The sequence below is a fragment of the Lactuca saligna genome, chromosome 6 (genome assembly GCF_052625555.1).
Source record: "Lactuca saligna cultivar CGN05327 chromosome 6, ASM5262555v1, whole genome shotgun sequence".
Classification (NCBI taxonomy): domain Eukaryota; kingdom Viridiplantae; phylum Streptophyta; class Magnoliopsida; order Asterales; family Asteraceae; genus Lactuca; species Lactuca saligna.
The window spans coordinates 482,134-504,315 of record NC_136422.1 but is presented as its reverse complement, the minus strand read 5'-3'; positions in this window follow the sequence as shown (position 1 = coordinate 504,315).

The following is a 22,182-nucleotide window of genomic DNA, read 5'->3' as shown; positions in this document are numbered from 1 at the left end:
GTGAGTTCTTTCGGTGATATGTTTCCATTACAAAATTGTTATGTTAAAAAAAAGTACATGTTGAAGACAATATAATCAAACTATGGTGTTATTTGTTACATCATGCATCAAATAACCAATAAAAAGCAACCAGTCAAGACGACACAAAATATTAATCGTGCAATACTTCTTTATACACCACATTTGCTGTATAAACCCCATCACCTTTTGAATTTTCGTTAGGCTTTACTAATACTTTTGTATTGCAACGTGAAACCCCTCTGGACAATGCAACATAAAGTTGTCCATGCGAGAATACTGGTTCTGGAAGATAGATACCTACATATGGAATTGTTTGTCCCTGAGCTTTATTGATTGTCATTGCAAAGCACAATCGAATAGGAAACTGTTTCCTCATTAGAGGATCGATGGTTGCTACTAATTGCTTGTAACTGGTATTGGTTTCATATCGATGGATGTGGATTCGCATATGAAATCAATTGTGTTCGCATCTATGAAATCAGTTCGCATATGACAACAATTGAGTTCGCATTTGGTTTTGTGGGTCAAAACAGTTCGCATAAGAAGTTCACGATTTGTTTGAGGTTAATTGATTTTGATTTCGCAAGCTTGGAGTCGGAGATCTGGATTGTGTTCGCATCTATAGAATGCGAGGAGAATTTAATGGTGATATTCAGTTCGCATTTGGTGACACAAGTACGTGGTTGATGATTTTTGGTTGGCTCGCATTTGAAATTAGTGGGTTTCGCATTTGGGTTCGTATCTGGGTTTCTCAAACAACTGAAATGCGAATATGAGACAACTGATTAATTTCTCAGTTAATGCGATGAAATGCGAATGAACTCAAAGACGGATGGATGCAAGATGCGAAGAATTTGAATGAAAATGCGAAGTTTTTAATGTATAAATGCGAATTGGGGAAGAAAGCTTAGAGTTTCGCATTTGGCACCTGATCTTTTCAAGAAATAATATAAGTGGTCCAACTTCGCAAAATGGGGTCATTTAATCAGAAAATCGATCATTCTTCAAATATGACATTTAATCAGAAAATCGATCTAAAAATGAGACATTTGGTGTTTATCGATTTTTCAGGGTCGACGGGTTGTATGAAAAGCGAAGGCTGAGTAATTGAAAATTAGAGGATCGATGGTTGCTACTAATTGCTTGTAACTGGTATTGGTTTCATATCGATGGATGTGGATTCGCATATGAAATCAATTGTGTTCGCATCTATGAAATCAGTTCGCATATGACATCAATTGAGTTCGCATTTGGTTTTGTGGGTCAAAACAGTTCGCATAAGAAGTTCACGATTTGTTTGAGGTTAATTGATTTTGATTTCGCAAGCTTGGAGTCGGAGATCTGGATTGTGTTCGCATCTATGGAATGCGAGGAGAATTTAATGGTGATATTCAGTTCGCATTTGGTGACACAAGTACGTGGTTGATGATTTTTGGTTGGTTCGCATTTGAAATCAGTGGGTTTCGCATTTGGGTTCGTATCTGGGTTTCTCAAACAACTGAAATGCGAATATGAGACAACTGATTAATTTCTCAGTTAATGCGATGAAATGCGAATGAACTCAAAGACGGATGGATGCAAGATGCGAAGAATTTGAATGAAAATGCGAAGTTTTTAATATATAAATGCGAATTGGGGAAGAAAGCTTAGAGTTTCGCATTTGGCACCTGATCTTTTCAAGAAATAATATAAGTGGTCCAACTTCGCAAAATGGGGTCATAAAAAGACAAGTGCAGAATTTTCATTTTGCATCCCTGTAGTCTTCGCAAAATGGAAAATTTTACCCAGTTTCGCATTTGGGGTAAATTTTTTTGAGAAATTGGAATATTTTCAAACTTTTTTTCTTAAAAAAAACACATTGTCTTCGTCTAAGAGAGGGAGAAAAACGATTAGGGTTTATAAGGGAAATACTTCATGGCAGTGGGATTTATAGCAGGGTTTATAAGGTGGAGAGAACAAACACACGTCTGCTATGAGATATTTTAATCAGCTGCAAATGCAACATTTAAAGGATATTTGTTGAAGCGTATTAGGATGAAAAGGTTTTAAATTTTGAATGACCATGAAATTAGGATTTTGCTGAGAAATATAAGGAATCAAAACAAATTTAAAATTTAATATTATTTTATTAATGGTTGTTTGTAATATTAGCTTACTCGTTTGTACGTCTTAAAAAAAATAATATTATTATATTCAATCTATTTATAGAAATAGTTAGATTTCTTTTATAAGTAGTAAAGATATATATATATATATATATATATATATATATATATATATATATATATATATATTATTGACTAAAGGTGATTAAAATATCAATATAAGCTCTTTAGCATGATTATAAACTCAATCTAAGCTTTTTAGAATTGAAATGAAGTATAATTTCCTCTCCTTTAATTATAGCAAAATAACTTTTTCAACCCCTGCAACCTCACGAATTGAAACTTTTGATTTCTATAATTAACATTGCTAACTTGCAATTCTTATCATAATTATCATGCTCCCACTAACATGATGATTATTAGCATAACACGTATGATCCCACTAGCTTTGACATGTATCCAGAAAACAGCTGGACCTCTAGAATTCAATACTTTATTGACATTCTTACCAAAGTTCAAATTTCTGATACTAGATTGTTTTGATAAGGCTTTATCAAAATTTTACACCTTATCTTAGATAGCTCACAGGTGTGTCTAAACAATTTCAGAACTATGAAAAAGGATTTTGCAATCATAGTCTCAATTATTTAGACCTTTTGCCATTTCTCATAAGTCAAGGTTAGTGTGTCAGTTAACCACGCACACTCCACTAACAACTTTGAGAACTGCAAATATCATAATTGCTATCTACTTCAAAATCTACATAGTGAAAGAGTTTCATTACCATCATTTTCATGAATAGAAGAGAAACCTTATGACACTTAGATTTTATGGTGTATGTGTTCTTATCCATGTGAATTTGTCAAACCATAACCACAAGACTAGGTCAGTGACAAATCCTAACTCATATGGATCGAACTTGTGCAATCTTAACTTCTTGCCACCTAGCAGCTCAAGGGCCTGCCATTGCTTCCAAGTAGCTATGCAAACAATTGAGAACATGTAGAACTCAAATGTATAGCCAACTTAACTAGAATGGTCACAAAAATGTCCGCACGATAGGTTATAAACCTCTAGTTGTGTGCTAGTGATGAAATACATGTTTTTATTCTTGATTACTTCTTGAAACCCTTTTAGGATCTTTTAGACTCCCACTGTCTCCTTGATCTATAAGACTTTCTTACCAAATATTAAAGAGATAGTGTGGATTCTAATCAAGACAAACACTTAATCCAATTGGCCTAAGTTGATCTTTGTTTTATCCAAAAGATCACAACCTACCAATTTCAAATGTACAAGAGTAGAATACTTTTACTCTTACATTTGACAAGTGTTTTAAACCTTCTTTAAGACATGTCACTCAAGTTACAATCTTAGAGTATAACTCTAAGAATTGTTTTTGGAATGAAGTATGAATCATCTTCTTGATTTAACCACTTCAACAATTCATAACTTCTCTTCTTAACTATCAGAATGCACTTAGAGGATGAATTGTGATGAGGTCTTAAAATCATTAAGATGATCTTAAAACATGATACTAAAGTACTCTCCCATCTTTTCAGATTTGAGAAACTTTTATCCTTCTGCCTAATTTGATTCTTCTTATTCGTTCTGCCATACATTGGAATTTTTCCAATGTCTCGGAATTATACTTAAGCTTGTAAGTAGAACCATATTTACTAAACTTTAGTAAATCATGAAGAATAGTCTTCTTAATCTTTTTGTGGTGGCCTTTGACTAGTGCACAAGAATTTGTACTTGATCCCTTGGTCCTTCACTTGACTCACATATACATATGAACAAGGAACTAATCTTAATTTTCCAAAAATGAAACTTCTCATTCATTATACTATACACCTTGTATGATTCCAAGTTTTGGTCCAATTGAAACTTGGATGATGAGAATCTTTCCTTATTTGGTAAATTTAGACACTACCACAAATGAAAGAATCAAATTCATATTTCCAATATTGCTATAAACATACAACCATCAAGTTTTTCATGAATGCCATTGTAAGGAGATAAAAATAAAGTAAAACAAACTTTTATTTATTTTAAAATGCGGAAAAAACATTTTCCTTACAATGTAACTTGAAATGAAAACTATGTTATTACATTTTTCCTAGCAACCTATCATAACTCCTAAGAAGTAGCTCAAGAATTTGATCTTCAATCAAGCGATAGAAATCCATCTTCGTGGTCAGATTCAACATACTCTTTCTTTAAGTTTCCTTCTTTTTTCCTTTGATTCTTAAAACATCAACATGTGACCCAGTCACATCATGTAATAAGAATCTCAGAATAGAAACTTAATAGAGTTTGATAGTGGACTTTACCTGAAGTAGCGTCAAACTTATTGACTTTACCAGCCTTATGATCTTTCAAGTAAATTTGGCAGCTTCACAACTAATGCCCTTTCCTTTTTGGCAATAGAACCATATGAATCCTTTGGGAATGGTACATTGGATAATCTCAGACTTAGCCTTTCTCTTTACCATTTGGTCAACCGATTTGACTATGGCCGATCCCTTTCCATTGGGAAGAGAATGATTTTTCTGGATTTTCAGTGTCACCATTTTCAATGTCCATAAAGTTTTGGGAAGTCGATCTTCTAATCAAATTTGCTTTACTAGCCTTCCAAATCATTGCTGATTCAGCAGCACCAAGCAAATAGATAAGATCATTAAGGTTCTGGTCATAGTCTGTTTCATAGGTGTCCCAAAGGAACTCACTATGTGACTTAGAAAGTAGTTGAGCCACCAACTTTCTCAAGACTTTGACACCCAACTCTCCCGGCTTGTCAATATGTGACTACATCTCCAAGATGTGATCACACATAGACCTTTTCTTGCTAATACGGCTTGAGTGACCTTAAACTTTTCAAGAACTTGTGGGTTAGGGAGAATAATTGGAGGAGGTGGAGGAAGTGAAGTTCCAAGAGATTTGGGATGATCATAGATGTCTGAACTAGACATCTTTTTGGAGATATTCAAGATAATTGATTTAAAGTCCTTAATATAACACCCAATATGAAATATTAAGGCTAGGACCCAACAAACTATTTTATAACTTGGAAGAGGGATGTCATAATCCAAGCTATAGAATATTTGTAGGTAGATGAATGACGATTCACCAATTTCCACCATAAAAAATGAAATAAATTATTAGGTTTTAATTGGATTTGAAACTCCTAGATCTTTTGAGATTCATTGAACTTTCAATGGTATGTTTCAATCTCGAGTGTGCCCTTCAGGTTTTGTGACTGGATTTCGAGGATCACAAAACAAGGTGTGAAGTAACCATGCAAATTACTTGGTACCCTTAAGTGTTTACCCCTCAATCGATGTGTCGGTTAACCACACACGCTCCATGGATACTATGATAAACATTAAGTTACCCTTTGCCTACCTTGTTAAATACAAGTTAGTGTACCGGTTAACCACACACGCTCCATTAACCGACTTAAACAAAGTGCAAAGTGTAATTTAATGGATTAGCACCTAATTCACATTTTCCTAAGTAACTAAGATTGGGTATTTATAAAAGGTTTAGTTACTCAGTATTTATCATTAATACTTTTAATGAAGGGAGAAATTTATAGACTTTGTCCTACCCGTTCGGCTCACGACCCTCCACCAGTCAAGGAAGCGGTGGGTGAGAGTGGACACCCATTAAACTGTCATTTTATAAGCAGTAACCTTATACCCCCCCTTATAGACCGACTTCGTGAATGAAGCCTACTAACGGTAAGACTGACTTGATCTTATACATATATATATATATATATATATATATATATATATATATATATATATATATATATATATATATATATATTATTAACTTATAATATTATAAAGTATAAGGGTTGAATTTTAACTTTTAAAATTCTAAGGGCTAACTTGGAATTAAAGTATTCATAAGTGAAAACTTTTCAAATTCTAAAACTTGAGGGCAAGTTTTGAAACTATTCAAAACTTATTAATTCCAGAACTTATTCGTTTAAAGTAGTTTTAATCAAAAAGATTTTACACATTTTATTACTTAATGAAGTGAATCTTGAACCCCATAACTTGAGGACAAGACTCTTCAATTTTTGTAACCATTGCCAACTTTTATGAGTTTTATGAAACTTAAATGTGAGCTTTCATGTAACTTGAGGACAAGTTACACAAAAACATTTTAGAATCATCTCTTAGATTAAAATGGATTGAGAACACATAATCAATTAACTTATCTATTAATCTAACCAACTCATATGAACAAAGATAATACACATCAAACTTTTTCATGTAATTAGCATAACTTTTAAACTAATACAAACATGAATCTATTGACAATTATCTTTGAAATTGGATTATCATGAACAATTCCACATCAAAAACAAGTTTATAAGTCCAAAAACATCTTAGGGTAATGCTCATAGCCCAATTCCATCCAAAAAGTCGAATATATGCTGTCTGGGGGTCCAACTCGTCGATTGCACGAAAAAAATCGGCGAGTTGGATGCATTTTTCCTTGGACTCGTCGAGTCTCTCCATCGACTCGGTGAGTCTGCTGAGCAGACAGCATAAAACCTCGATTTTTCAGCCAATTTTGCAAGTATAACAAGAAAACAAGCCTAGGCTCTGATACCACTGTTGGGTTTTGAGCATTCTAACACTCCTATGGTGTACATGCAACCCTATAAACCTCGGATCTATGTTTTCTCAATTATACATGCAAATAAGAACTTTTCGAGGCTTTAATCCTAACTAGCATAATATGAGGCAACTATACTACAAAGACTAGTTAGATGACATACCTTTTGGTGTAGATTGATGTCTTCAAGCTTTAAGAGCTTACCCAATAGTGTGGAAGCCTCAAGTGGAATCACAAATCACCAAAAAAACCTTTGAAGACTTTTAGAATAAGAATAATTTGGTTCTCTCTAGTGAAATCGGCTAGCCCTCTTAGTTTACCCACACTAATGCCCAATTTCACTAACCAAGGACATCTTTATATAGTGTGGAGACTAGGGTTAAACCCATGACCTTTCATTTCATATGATCCATGGGTTACACACTCCATGGACTATCCATGAAAGCTTAGCCCAAGCTAAATGAACTTAGCCCATTCCATATATATAAGAGTCCATATTTAATTAGTTCATTTTGATCACTTAATTAATTCTAAATTAAGTATTGATCAATACTAATTAAATAATATGATTCCACTTGAATATATTAGTACTTATAATATATTAATATAAATCATAAATATACTATTCTCACTATTCTCAAAAGACTATCCATATAAATTGTGTCGGTGAAGTGCAACCCAAATGGACCATGCCGGGTCGGATCAAATACATACCAAATATAGTTGTGGACTTAGACATTAATCCAACATATGGAGCCGTCAAATTGTGAGTTGTTCCCTTCTCTGCGAGAATAATCTCCAAAGTCTTTGTTCTTAAACTCCAACCCATTGTCGCTGCTTATCTTGCGAACTACTTTTCGTAGTTGAACTTCTATCGGTTTGATAAAGAGTTTAAGTTTAGGAGTGGCCTCTGATGTTTGTTTTAAAAAGAACACCCAAGTAAACCAAGAAAAATAATCCATTATGACAAGTATGTACTTGTTGCCGCCAATGCTTTTGATTGAGGAAGGAACACATAAATCAATGTGCAGTAATTCGATTGGTTCAATAACTTTCGTGTTGATTTGAGAGGGATGACTCTGCCGACTTTGCTTTCCCATTTCACATGCAGCACACATGTGTTCTTTATCGAACTTCAGAACAGGAAGACCTCCAACATGATCCCCAAGCACCATTTTGTTGATGTCTTTAAAATTGAGATGAGAGAGTGTTCGGTGCCATAGCCAGCTTTTGTCTAAATGAGCCTTTCTAAGCAAGCAAACTGATGGTTTCCTCGTATTGGATTGAGATTCAAAGGGTACATCTCTCCTTTTTGTTTCGATTTCAGCAAGATGTTATTCGTCTTCTTTTTAATGATTTCTAAGCCATCATCATCAAACGAAACCTTTAATCCAGTGTCGACCACCAGTTGAGAGACACTAATGAGGTTGTGTTAAAGACCTTCAACGTACGCCACTTTTCAAATTGAAAAATCACCGTTAGTAATCATGCCATAGCCTTTGATTGTGCCAAAAGAATTATTACCATACTTGACACATCCACCATCTTGAAGAGAGCAAAAATCCCTCAGTTCTTCCTTTCTCCCTGTCATGTGACGTGAGCAGCCATTATCTATATACCATTCATCATCGAACTGCTCATCTTTCATAACCTGCAAAAGTTAAGTAGATTTAGGAACCAAAAATTTCTTGGGTCCTTGTGAGCCTTTTACATAACAGAGAATAGTAATAGAAACATCAACCATAAAGGTTCTTTTTATTAGAGTTGTTTCATCTTTTCTTTTTATGGTGTAAACTTTGATTTTATTATATTTGAACTTTTCAGATCCAGTTTTTGATTTGACGTCAGCAATCTTTCGGTTCTTCACTTTGGAAGCAACCGCCATCTTTATTTCAACTTCTGGAATGAGCTTTCCTTTACCTTTTCTATCATTTTGTGAATGGGAATGAGAAGGATGAGATTTGGGGTTTGAGTAAGAATTTTTATTATTGCCCTTACTTGATTGTGAGCCGAAACTACCTTCCCTTCGGTTCCATTCAATGGATGATTTAGGACCGAAACCATCCTTTCAGTGAGATTCTTCTTGTATCTTAAATTTCGCTGATGCTTTCTCTCTAACACTTTTTTTGGAGTTTTATGGATGTTGGACTTTTGCTTTGGTACTTGAGCATGGCTTTCACTCTTTTGAGAAGAGGTTTCGCTTGACATCTTGACTGGATTGTCTAAGTTAATTTTAGTACCACTTGTACTCGTCACATCAAATAGAGTAGGATTGTTAAGTGGTTCTGCCACATACCTACCTTTCACTCTCCATGAAGTTTTCTGAGACAGCCCTTCTGTTTCATCAACATTATCTATCGGTGCTGACCAGAAAAACTCATGGTAGCCATTAGCATTATCTTCTTCTACTAATGTAGTTAGTTCGGCTGTTTGTTGTTGTGTAACTCCTTGCACCGCGTAAACTTGATTTGGAGTTGTTTGTAACTTTTGATATACAACAGCTTTTGCCTTGAGGACTTTAGTCTTGTCATTAGATGAGCGAGCGAACTCAACAAAATTTTTAGAAATAAGATTTTTATTGGTTTTGGGTTCGCTCTCAACAAATTCAGAACAATCCACCTCATCTTCTACAGATACTTCACTCATATCATCTTCCTCATTGAATTTAGAAGTGTTTTGAATATCAATTTTATTTTCTGAACTCAACTTGGCATTCATGGAGTCAAATTTCTGTACAGTTTCGGTTTTGATCTTTAGTTTGTCATTTTCATCCAACAAATTTTTGAGCATGTCCTTATGGTCTTTTGACTTTATGAAGGATTCTATTTTGTCAAGACTGATTTTGTAAGAGGGAGAGATATCATCAGAAGAAACAACGTTTTCACAGTTGTATGCATCGGCATCGATTTCATCCTCCTTGAATTCAAGGAAGGGTAAAATCATATGATGTATCTTCTTTCCCATATCACAATTAAGATGCAGTTGAGTAATGTTGGAACAGAATCTTTTAGCAACTAAACAAAAAACATTTCGTTGTTTTAAAAACTTTAAATTATCTCTTTGCAAATAAATTGTTTCATCCCTAAACCTAATCAACTCCTTCTCCTTTTGCTCTATCCAAATACGCATTTCCTCACTCTTCGATGATACCCTGGTGATTTAATCAATTAGGTTAGAGTTTGTAACGCGAGTTTGAGATAAACTACCACTTATACTAGAAAATTTAGTTTTTAATCCATTTAGTTCCTTTTCATAGTTTGTGATGGGATATTTAAAGAAACAATAATAGATTGTACCTTTTTGATCAACTCATCGCATTCATTGATCTGCACACTGACAGGTTTCGCTACAAAACACCTATCTTCTCGCTCTTTCGCTTCATCTCATCCCCCATCGGTAGTATAACCCCTCATTTGTGACACCTCAAAAATCACCATTAGACACTTTCCAGCAACTTTTTCTTCTTTCACTAACAATGTCCTGCCATGAGTGGGCTTCCTTACTTCCTCATCTTCAAAATCAGTTGACCAAACTTCAACACCGCCAAATTCATCAGCAACAGTATTTCCCTGCACAATCAAAGCATTCATTGTGCTATAAGATCCAACTTTCTTTTTCTTGATTTCGTCCAATCGACGTTGAAGGCTTGCTTCCTCATCATCCTCTTCATTCTTTTCAAACTTCTTTCTCAATATACAATCTTTGGCAAAGTGGTTTTTGCCTCCACAGTAGTGACAATTAAAGCCTGAGTCACCGCCAAGTCTGGCTTCCTTCTTTGGTTCTTCAGTTTGTGAGACACTCTTCGGTTCCTCCTTTACTTTCTCAGCACTGTAGCTTCCCTGCAAGTTTCGGGTCTTATTGGCTGGGAATCTTCTTTTGATGAACTTCTTGGGATTGGACACCATTAATGCAAAATCTTCACTTGTTAGATCATACTCAGAAATATCTAAATCTTCTTCTTCTTCATCAACATTCTTTCCTTTTGAGATTAGAGCTAACGATCCCATGCCAGAAACCATGTTCGTTTCTTTAGATACTGTACTCTCATGTCACTTCAATATTCCCACTAGCTTTGCAAGAGAGTAAGACTTAAATTGTTCGTGTTCTTTCACATTGGACACCACAGCCATCCATTTGGTTCTAAGGCCATTCATAAATGTGAACTTTTGTTCAATGATTTTCCTTTCTATCCCATGCTTTATCATTTTACTAAGAAGATGATTAAAGTGATCGAAAGCTTGAATGAGCTTCTCTTCAGGCTTCTGCTTAAAGTCACCAAATTCTGAGAGCAATAAAGTTTGGATGGAATACTCAAGATATTCATCTGTGGAATATAGTTCCTTCAACCAATCCCATATCTCCTTTGCTGTTGTTCATGAAATTACTAATCGAAACGTGTCCGATTGTAAAGCAAACCTAATCATCCTTAAGGCTTTGATGTTGCACTGAAATTTTTCTTTCTCATCTTGGGGTATGTCTTTCACATCATTAACGAGTTGATTGTACTCCTTTTGAGTTTTGACAACTCTTGAACTGCTTGAATGAGCGAATGGACCAACTGTTATCACTTCCCAGATCAAGTATACGTTGTCTTCTAAACCAATCACGTAGTATTCAAAGTGATGCGTCCAGACTTCATAATCCTAAGTGTACAATATGGGAATTCTCGTCGTCGGTCCAATGTTGTTGGAGATATTGATTGGGTTTGACTAGGAATCATCCATGGACATGACGATGTATGTTTAATAACCTGCTTAAGATCAGACTTCTAAATAATGTTAGGGTAAGATCGAATATTTAAAGAACAAAGTTAACAGTAATGATGGCTCTAACAATATGAATCAAAGCGGAAAACCCTAAGATCTTCTTCTACATAAGATATGTGTATGGATTACACAGTCTCCTGCTCTGATACCAATTGTTGAGTTGAAAAACTATTTGATTGATTAGATGTTTAACATGTTAAATAGCAAAAGGAAACAAGCAAACACAGAGAAACACAAGATGGAATCAAATGATGCTTAATGATTCAAAGTAGTCACGCATCAGCAGAGCTCAATGAAGAACTTCCAATGTAGATGAGAGCTAGGGTTTGTAGTACAATGATGAAAAATAATAAAATCAGTAATTACTAAGGATGCATGAATGCACCTTAAATACTAAACCCTAATAAAGCAATCACGGTTGGACAGGCCCAAACTGGATAACAAAACTGGGCTAAGTACTGAGCCCAATGACGCAACACAATAAGACCCAACAGATGTCATCGTCAATACAAAAAAAAATAAGCATAAACAGACCTTACATTCATTTACACTAGTGATCTACATCTCCTTAATCTCTCAGTGTAATGTAGATTCATATCGACACCTATGATACAAATAAACTGAGTGGGTCAGGTTGGGAAACCGGGTGAGTACATAAGGATTTCAATCCCACTATGTTATATTATGTTATATATATATATATATATATATATATATATACACACACACATACAGATATACATATATATATATATATATGTATACATATATATATATATATATATATATATATATATATATATATGAGAACTCACAAGTATAAAATTTCACCATGTATAAACAACTCTTACCCCACCCTGTCAATCACTTTCAATACTCTCGGATCTAAATTTTACCTTTTTACTTAATCCATACTCCCGGATCAAGTATGTCTAATCCATGCTCTCAGATCAATAACTGTGCCCATTCCATACTCTCGGACTCGGGACAATCGACTATGCCTCAATCCATACTCCCGGATTAATGACAAATAACTATTTCCTATCCATACTCTCGGAATAAGGACAATTGTCTATGTCTAAATCCATACTCTCGGATTAATGACAAATAACTATGTCCTATCCATACTCTCGGACATAGGACAAATGACCATGTCTAATCCATGCTCCCGGATCAATGACATATTTTAAAGTTCTATTCTCCATGTATATCTCACTCGTACTCATAAGAAGATGATGGGTTTTGAGCATTCTAACACTTCCTAAGTGTACATGCAACCCTAATAACCTTGGATCTATGTTTGTCTAATTGTCATGCAAAGTTGAATTCCAAGGTTATATTCCTATCTAGCATACATGGGGAACAATTTTAACTTTAAGTATAGATAGAATAACTTACCTTGTTGTTGTTTGTGTTCCTTGAAACCTTGTGAGCCTAGCACCCCAAGTGTGATGCGTCAAATGCTTCACACAACACCAAATGCTCTTGGAAGAACTTGTGAGAGAACACACACTTCTTCAAAATTGGCCAAGCCCTCTTATTTCTTAGTGTGTCCGATTTTAGGTGGAGAACATGTTACTTATATAGTGTTGACACATCTAGGGTTAAACCCTAATGTGTCATGACTCTTCATTTCCATGACCCATGTGTTTGTAACTCCCATGGAGCATCCATGGAGCATCCTATGGGTGGTACCCAACTTGATAGTCCATGGAGCCTTTTAGCCCACTATACAAGATATGGATGATTTACATAATCAACCCATATATTTAATTAGTTATCTTTTGATCACATAATTAATTCTAAATTAATTCTTGATCAAACTAATCAAATAATATTATTAATATATTAGAACTTATAATATATTAATAATCTCCAAGTGTTATTTCTCTCATTTAGTCTATCCAATTGCATGATGCCATGCAACCCAAATGGACCATGCCGGGTCGGGTCAAGTACATACCAGAAATAGTTATGGACTTAGACACCTTATCCAACAGAAGATTCTACCCACCATGCCTTATAATTAATTTAGGTTTACTCTTTGTCCTAAATCATCGTATATTATCAGGTATGTAATTTAACACGTATTTGAGGCAACATCAAATAATTCGCACATAAACATATATTTAATACTTCAATAAATAATTGTATTAAAATCATGTTCATGAAAGGGACTATGCACTCACTTATCAAAGTGATGATTCAAAACTCGGGCAGCGCTTCGCTTCTAATGATTCTATTTTCCTTTGACGAAACCTAGCATTGTTATTGCTAAGTTTTAGTGTAATCTTTATTGCGACTAATTATTAGTCTAGATTCATCATTAACTCAAAGTCTACTTTCATGATCTATCAAGTAAGGAACAACCGGGTAGGATCGCATCGTAGGTAGGGTCCATTTGGTATACGAAGTATACTGTTTAGAAATCCCACTTTAAACACCTCACTAAATCACAGCCTAAACATCATCCCCGTAAATAGATCAGTTAGTATAACGACTTGGAATCATTGATAAATCTTGTTTATAAGTTCATAATAACAATATTATATTTAAATGTAAGCTGTATTTAAAGTAAGGGTAGGCGTATCTCACTTACAACGGGTTTTGCTAAAAACAGGGCTCCGCTAGAGCAGAGCTTGTGAGCCGAAAAACTCTTTTTCTCAGATCCTTTGGGCTTCCGGGGGCTTTCCTCTAGCACCTTGAGGTTACTAGGGATTTATAGGGGTGTTGGGAGTCAAGAGAGAAGTTAGAGAGAGAAAAAAGACTTATAGTGTGAAGAAAATATGAAAAATTCATCCTTTATTTATCGGGGTTTGATCATAGAGTAGGCCCTAAGTTTCGTCTGTATCTTCCACGTACGAGCTCTGTTTTCTATGTTCTTTATATCCACGCGTTGGTATTTACGAGTACTACAACTTTCATTTAGACCCAGTCGGCTAATTCTCATTCTATTTATGATTTACAAAACTGTATCAAATTTATCACGCTCGAAGAGTAAAGACTAAGTTTCGTCCATATATTTAACACACGAGATCTATTATCGACATTCGTTATATCCATGCATTAGTATTTATGATACAACTTTCATTTAGACCCCGTCGGCTAATTCTCATTCAATCTTTGATTTACAAAACTGTATCGAATTCGCTATGCTCGAAGAGTAGGAATTAAGTTTCGTCCATATCTTTTGCATACGAGCTCCTTTTTCCCCTGTCTTTTTCTCATTGAAATTCTATTAACGATATCTCCATTTCTCATTTAGATTATTTTGGCTAAAAATCGACCGACCTAAAATTCGAATTACTGGCTGCACACTACTTTGCCAAATCTTAGAAAATTCATAACTTCCTCATACGAAGTCAGATTTGGATGTTTTTTTATGCACGCTCTCGGTTTAACATATACTACAACTGTCATTTAGATATCTAAAGATAAAAAGTGGTTTATCAAAAATTTACCTTTTACGTGACGCGATGTCGTGTCGGTTTAGCCGTAAAACTTTGATAAGTCATAACTTCTTCGTTATAACTCGGATTTCGGGATTCTTTATATGTACGGAACCCTTGTGACATATACTATAACTTGGCTAAGATTATTTATTATAAATAATCTTCCATCAAAAATTCATTTTTGACGTTCATTGTCTCTATATTGACTAGCCTGAATCTGCGGGCGTTACAACTGAATTGGTTCCTGTGCCTGATCAAGAAAGAAATATTAATGCTCTTTCACCCATTTAGTTTACATTTGGTGAGAATAAAGATGAAGATGAAGTTTATTTATCTGACCCTCCGAATCAGCCAGGGTCTCTCCTTCAAGATCAACTAAACACATTCACTTTCCTCCATCTTCTCCATCATCCTCTCCTATACATGAACCCATCACACAGTATGGATCGTAACCCCCTCGTGCTTATACATATATTCTACTATTATCTTTACTCAATCTCATCATACAACATGGTTCGACACCTCTACACGCTTATACATCTATTCCCCATGATGTTGGTGCCACTCCTCCATGATCATCTCCACTTCATTCTAGTGCTACTTTTCCATAGTCTTCTCCTATTCAAGCTACATTTACTTTTCAAGGAGAGTCTTGTTTATCTGAATTTCAATCAACGATGCTCTCTAACCTTTCACTATTGGTAACTTTAACGAAGTCACTGGGATAATGCCTGATCAATTTTGAAACTGATGTGACTCACATAAATCACATAGTATCCATGGTGGATGATACTAATGAGATTGCAGACTCTCCTTCTAGTTCTCTACATTATGATTAGTAGCGACCTCCTCCTCCTTCGAATCCTCCTTCGAATCCTCCTTCCCCTTAATCATCTCCTCCACTTGAAACTCCTCTAGTGTCTCCCTAACATGTTGATGATGCCAAAAAAGAGGATAATGGTAAAGAACATGATGATGAAGGAACTGAATATGATGATGGTCAGCCCGAGTTTGAAGATGATGAAGCCTTCCTGGATATGGACTTTATTCCAGAAGCTCTCCCTAAGGGGGAGATTCCTCAGGGCGATCATTTGTGATGGTGAGTCTGATAATTATCATCTCATCACAGGGAAAAGAAAGGATTCCTCCTCAGGGGGGGGGGGGGTGGGGGTTGATGAAGCTAAAGGTGGAGGATCCTTAGTTCCTCCTTAACAAGAAAAGAAAACTTACAATTAACTTAGAAGAATTAGTGAGGGGCTAGAGATTGCCAACTGAGGAGGTCAAATAAATTTGTATTGAGCATAATGATTCGGTGCAATAGGATAATGTTGAACCCCACTCCATTATGCTAGCGCAAAAGGATGCATATGCCGAAGGAGGCATTAATGAATGGTCAAATCCCCAATGCTTCAACAATATGTTCGCTCAACGAAAAAGGATTTTGGAGATGAATGATCACATTAACTGGAAGAAATTTGAGAACGTTCTAGTTCATAGAATTAAATATGACCCTATCATCAAGGTTAGGTGTACTAAACCCACGGATTAAACGCTCAAGGTATCTAAGCTAGTAACTAAATTGGTATATTTTTGTGATTAGAAGCAAAGTCCTTTTTATGTTGTCGTCATAACTATAACTTGATTAGAATGACATTTATAGAGAGATGATGATTTATTATATTATTATATGATTAATAAACCAGTTGGAATTATGAGGAAATGATATGTTAATATATTATATGATTAATATATTAATTGGAAATAGATAGGAGATTAGTAAATTTATTGTGACAACCTGAAATTTCTAATGTTGTAAATGTCAATTTTGGTCAACGAAAATCAAACATATTAGGCAATGGTAAAAATTATTTCTTTAATTATTTTAATATTATGTGAATTGTGTTTAGGACCTGTTTTGTTAATGGTACATCACTTGTTGAGCTAACATCCTATACTAAATCTTCAATCAAATCACCCACATAAGGTGAGTTTATACCCCTATAACCTACATTTTTAAATGGTTTTAAATGATTTTAGGGGGAGAATGCAAGTTGAACACAATTTAATTGTGTTAATATTTACATGTGATAACAATCACACTAAAGGTTTTCTTATGTTTTTAAATATTGTGTTTGCAATAAAAGATTACCAAATACTTCCAAAATGACTTTAAGTGACTTAAACTCTTTTAAATAGTGTTAAACTCTACTAAATATCTTATAAAGTCTTTAAACTTATATGTGTCAAAAATCATATTGATATATGTATGTGTACATAAATAAGATTTAAAGGACTTAGTACTAATGATTTGTTTTATTACCTTTTCCTTGCTTAGATGTGGGCTTAAGGTGGGGTTATTTGTCCGAAGGTTGTTTTGATTTTAATTATATATATATATATATATATATATATATATATATATATATATATATATATATATATATATATATAAGGTTACTTCATTTAGTTTTAATCTCGTTGTATCATGTCGAGCAAAAAGGGGTTCATTCATGAAAGACTATGCTAATCAGATAAAACATATAAATTATAATAGGTATAATTTATGAAACAAACGAGAAATCTATTTTTACTAGATAAGTACAACAGGTTAAAACTACTTTATTAAGATAAGGATACAATTCAATCTTTACTTGAAACAAGATAAGCTAAAATGTGAGATACTACTTCACGGCATAGCAATATCCTTGTTATTTAGTGTTTTGTAACCAGAGTCTCTTGGAGGGAGAGCGGGCATTGTGTGTATAGATCTATACGAGGCTAACAATTCCACATCCCGATTGTTAGCTACAGTCAGGCCATCAAGCCTAGGGGTGACAAATGTCACATCAGTTTCGACGCCTAAAGGTCGTCGTGTTTTATAATAGTTAATCATGTATGGTTACAACCAAATCACATTTTAACCCTAATTAACTAGTTTAATTATAGGTTAGTTAATACAACAATAATACATTTTTAATAAATATTACTGCATCAATCATTTTCCATAAACAAAGCGGGAAACATTCTTCTGATAATTTTATTGTGAACTAAAATTATGTTATACTATGATATAAGTACAATAACACTCGAGCGGTGCAGTTTTATGGTATTAAAACTACTTTTTAGTTGTAATAGAAAATAACGGGATTTTTTGGAACTCATTCTATTATTTTCTTAAAACTAAGGCAACCATAATTAAACCTAATACTTATGAACTTACCAACTTAAATGTTGATTCTCTCTTTCAAAATAACTTGTATTCTCAGGGAACTAGTAGACAGGTACACCTCCGGAGCTTTTGAGAAGACGACATTGTGTCATGTTGCGTCTTTTGTCTTTTACCGTATCTACTTTTGATGTTGAATATACAATGCTTGAACACTTACATAAAAACTTATACTTATTAATGCAACAATTGTTGTACTTTGATAACTATAATGTGTGTGTTGTGATACTTAACATGAAGTCATCCACCCCCGGACGTTTCTACCGTTCAGGTTTAGGGGTGTGACATTTATTACTTCCAAGGCTCAAGAACACACAAGGAAAGGCTAGGGTTTCGTGGGGAGTCTTTAGAGGGGAGGAGGCTAATGAGGGGGAAACCAAAGGTCCATAATGGAAATTAAATAGGAGAAAACCCTAAAAATTAAGGTTTGTAGTATGCTTACGTACGTTCGGCATACGCATGGGTATGCCTTCAACACCCCCAACCCACATAAGGGAGTACGCCCAACGTACTCAGGGACCAAAAATGCAAATTTTTCTAAAACCAATTCCAATGTTGAAGAGTACCAGAAACTCGAACGTTACATTCTGGAATCATGAACACAAATTTTGGACACACAGTCACGGACATAGATTCCGAAGACATATTTCAGACAAACCATTTCGAACATCTTGTTCCGGGCACACTGTATTTTATTCTAAAACCAATTCCAATGTTGAAGAGTACTTGAAACTCGATCGTTACATTCCAGAATCATGAAGACAAATTTTGCACACACAGTCACGAACATAGATTCCAGAGACAAATTTCAGACAAACCATTTCGAACACCCTGTTCCGGGCACACTATATTTTCTTACCTCACACTATTAACACCCTTTTTTATTTATTTTTTAATTTTATGGGTGTTTTTGGTGGTTTATTGTTATTTTTTATTTTCTAACTCAACATCTTGGTTTTTTTATCCGCAAAACAAATTTCCAACAATATTTTAATAAGTTACCATAAAAATAAAATAAAATATTTATTACATTCTTTTAAAATTCTATTTTATCTTTATCAGACGCAATTTTGAAAACTCTTGTAAATGGAATACAATTTCTTCTGTAAAAACCATTTTTTAATAACATTCACATAAATTTGTCTTTAGACTAATCAAGGCCGGTCCAAATGTATATAGGGCCCGGGGCGAAAAGAAAAAAAAGGGGCCCTTATAGATAAATATAAAAAAGATTCAAAAAATATCATTTATTATTGACTATAAACACATCCAATTAACAATAAGAAGCAGATCGAATTGTTTAACTTTTGAGCTAGTTTGAGTTTGAACCAACTTTAGGTCCTAAAAATCATATTGCCAATAATTATATATATATATATATATATATATATATATATATATATATACACACACACTATATAGCCCATAAATTTTGGGCCCTCAGGAGTCGTGGGCCTTGGGCGATCGCCCGGGTTACCCACCGTCTGGACCGGCCCTGAGACTAATATGAGATATTTAACAATATCAGAAACAAAAAAAAAAATGAATTTTATTCCAGACTTTCATTCTGAAATATCATTCCAGAATTGCTCTTCGTATTCCAGAGTATTACTACCATTCCATAATGCCTTGTAATGTCTAATATAAACTTATTTCATGACTAAAAAATTGGTGCTTTACACATTTTAAATGAGTTTTGTATGTCTAAAAAAATACAAAAAATATATATTCCAAACTTGTTCTTCGTATTTTAGACATGATCTACGTATTTCAAAATACAAATAACTGTTTATAAACTTAAATGCAAGCAACTTAAAAAGTAAAACTAACATTGTTTGATGAATTTGTGGTAAAACCTTTGTCCGAAAATGTGGGGATCACGAGTTTTGAAATTTCAAAATTGGAAATGCTTCTTCTATATTTTTGGTTGTGGGGCATATATATATATATATATATATATATATATATATATATATATATATATATATATATATATATATATATATAGAGAGAGAGAGAGAGAGAGAGAGAGAGAGAGTTAGGTTCAAATGTTTTTAACAAGTATTGTGTGCCTTCAACAACCAATCAGAATTAAGAAAAAATAAATTCAATAATAAATCATAAAAGGGTATAATAGTAATCTTAATTATGATAAATATGGTAAATATTTAAAATCATTAATACCCTTTAAATATGGAAATTCGGTTAATAAACACTACAAAATCACAAAACAGATCCCTTTATTCGACATCTTCCTCTTCTAACCCTAGCCCAAAGTCGACTCTCCCTGTTTCTCTTAAAATCGTCGTGCACCACCACTATCATTTTGTTCTCTGTTTACAGGCCCCGAAAACCTTTCTCCTCTTCGTATTTCGACACCACTAGAACAGCAGCACCACCCCACACCACGATCGAACCACCCGCTTTATGAATCGGAGAACCACTAGCTGCGAAATTTCTAGGGTTTGTCCACTTGTTGCTGCCGAGAAGATGATAACTTTTGTGAGTTTTTTTATTGTTTAGAATTTTATGAACTTTATATGTATCTATGTGCAATTCGTTGGATGAAATTAATCCAACTTCATCTATTTCTTACTTTTGTGAGTTTTTTCATTGTTTAAAATTTCACCAACTTCGTCTGTATATATTTCACAATTTGTTGGATGAAATTGGATTAAATAGTTTGTCTAATAATCATTGAGTTATATTTGGATTAATTGTTGTGTTTGTTCCTTTTTCTTCTATTATGTTACTCTTATGCACATAATTTAGTGTATCACAATCTCGTTCCTGATTGTTTAATTCATATGGACATTATAGATTTTGTTATTGTAAACACCTTCAAATGTTTCATTTATAAAGAATTTGGTTTATTCTGATAAAATTTTAGCATTTATATGTTGATAATGCATTCTAATAGAATTTTATTGTTGCATTCTAATACAATTTTACTGTTGCATTATAATAGAATTTTACTGTTGCATTGTAATATAATTTTATTATTTCATTATAATAGATTTTTAGTTGATAAGTGTGCATTCTAATAGAATTTTACTGTTGCATTCTAATAGATATATTCTGCCAGAATGTATTATATGTATTCTGTCATATTCTATATATTCTACCAGAATATATAAAGTGTAGTTTGTTGCAAGTAACATGTTTTTAACCATTATTAGTTTTTGTTGTATTTATGATAGGAGTTGCTGGAAGAATGAGTTGAAGACCTAATAGGAATAACTTGAAGAATGAATAAAGTTTGATCATACCTACAATTTAAGAATGTTGTTATTTTTTAAGAATTGTATTCATTTTGTTGATATTCTTTTAAAATATATATAATTATATTAAAATGTATAAGACTTTTAGTCTATAAGAATATGTATGAATTTGTATTTAAGTTTGAATGTATAAAAATATATTAGAATGTTCTTATATTTCAACCACAGATTCAAAAATTTTGTTATTCTTTAATAATATTCTAATAGAATAAAATTCTGAAAGAGCATCATTCTAACAAAAAAAAAAATATTCTGACAGAATAAAATCGGTTATATTTACAAATTATGTTATAATTAAAATTGAATTAATTAAAAAAAATCAGATATTTAAAATTATGGGAATTAATTATCCCTAAAAATCCGAAAATTTCCTTTTATAATTGTAGTTAATTGTTCAAAATACCCTTTTGCTAAAATTTGTGTGATTATATGGTACATGCTATCTCATTGTAATATCATACACTCTCAAATCATGTTCATTGATTAATTTCATCAATTGGTCCAGATCTGTGCATTCTGGCACACAATAGTTAATAAAAACAAAATAACCTAACCCTATATATATATATATATATATATATATATATATATATATATATATATATATATATATATATATATATATATATATATATATATATATAACATTGTGCTACAAGGCTTTGACTTGTTGTTGGGACACAATAGTTA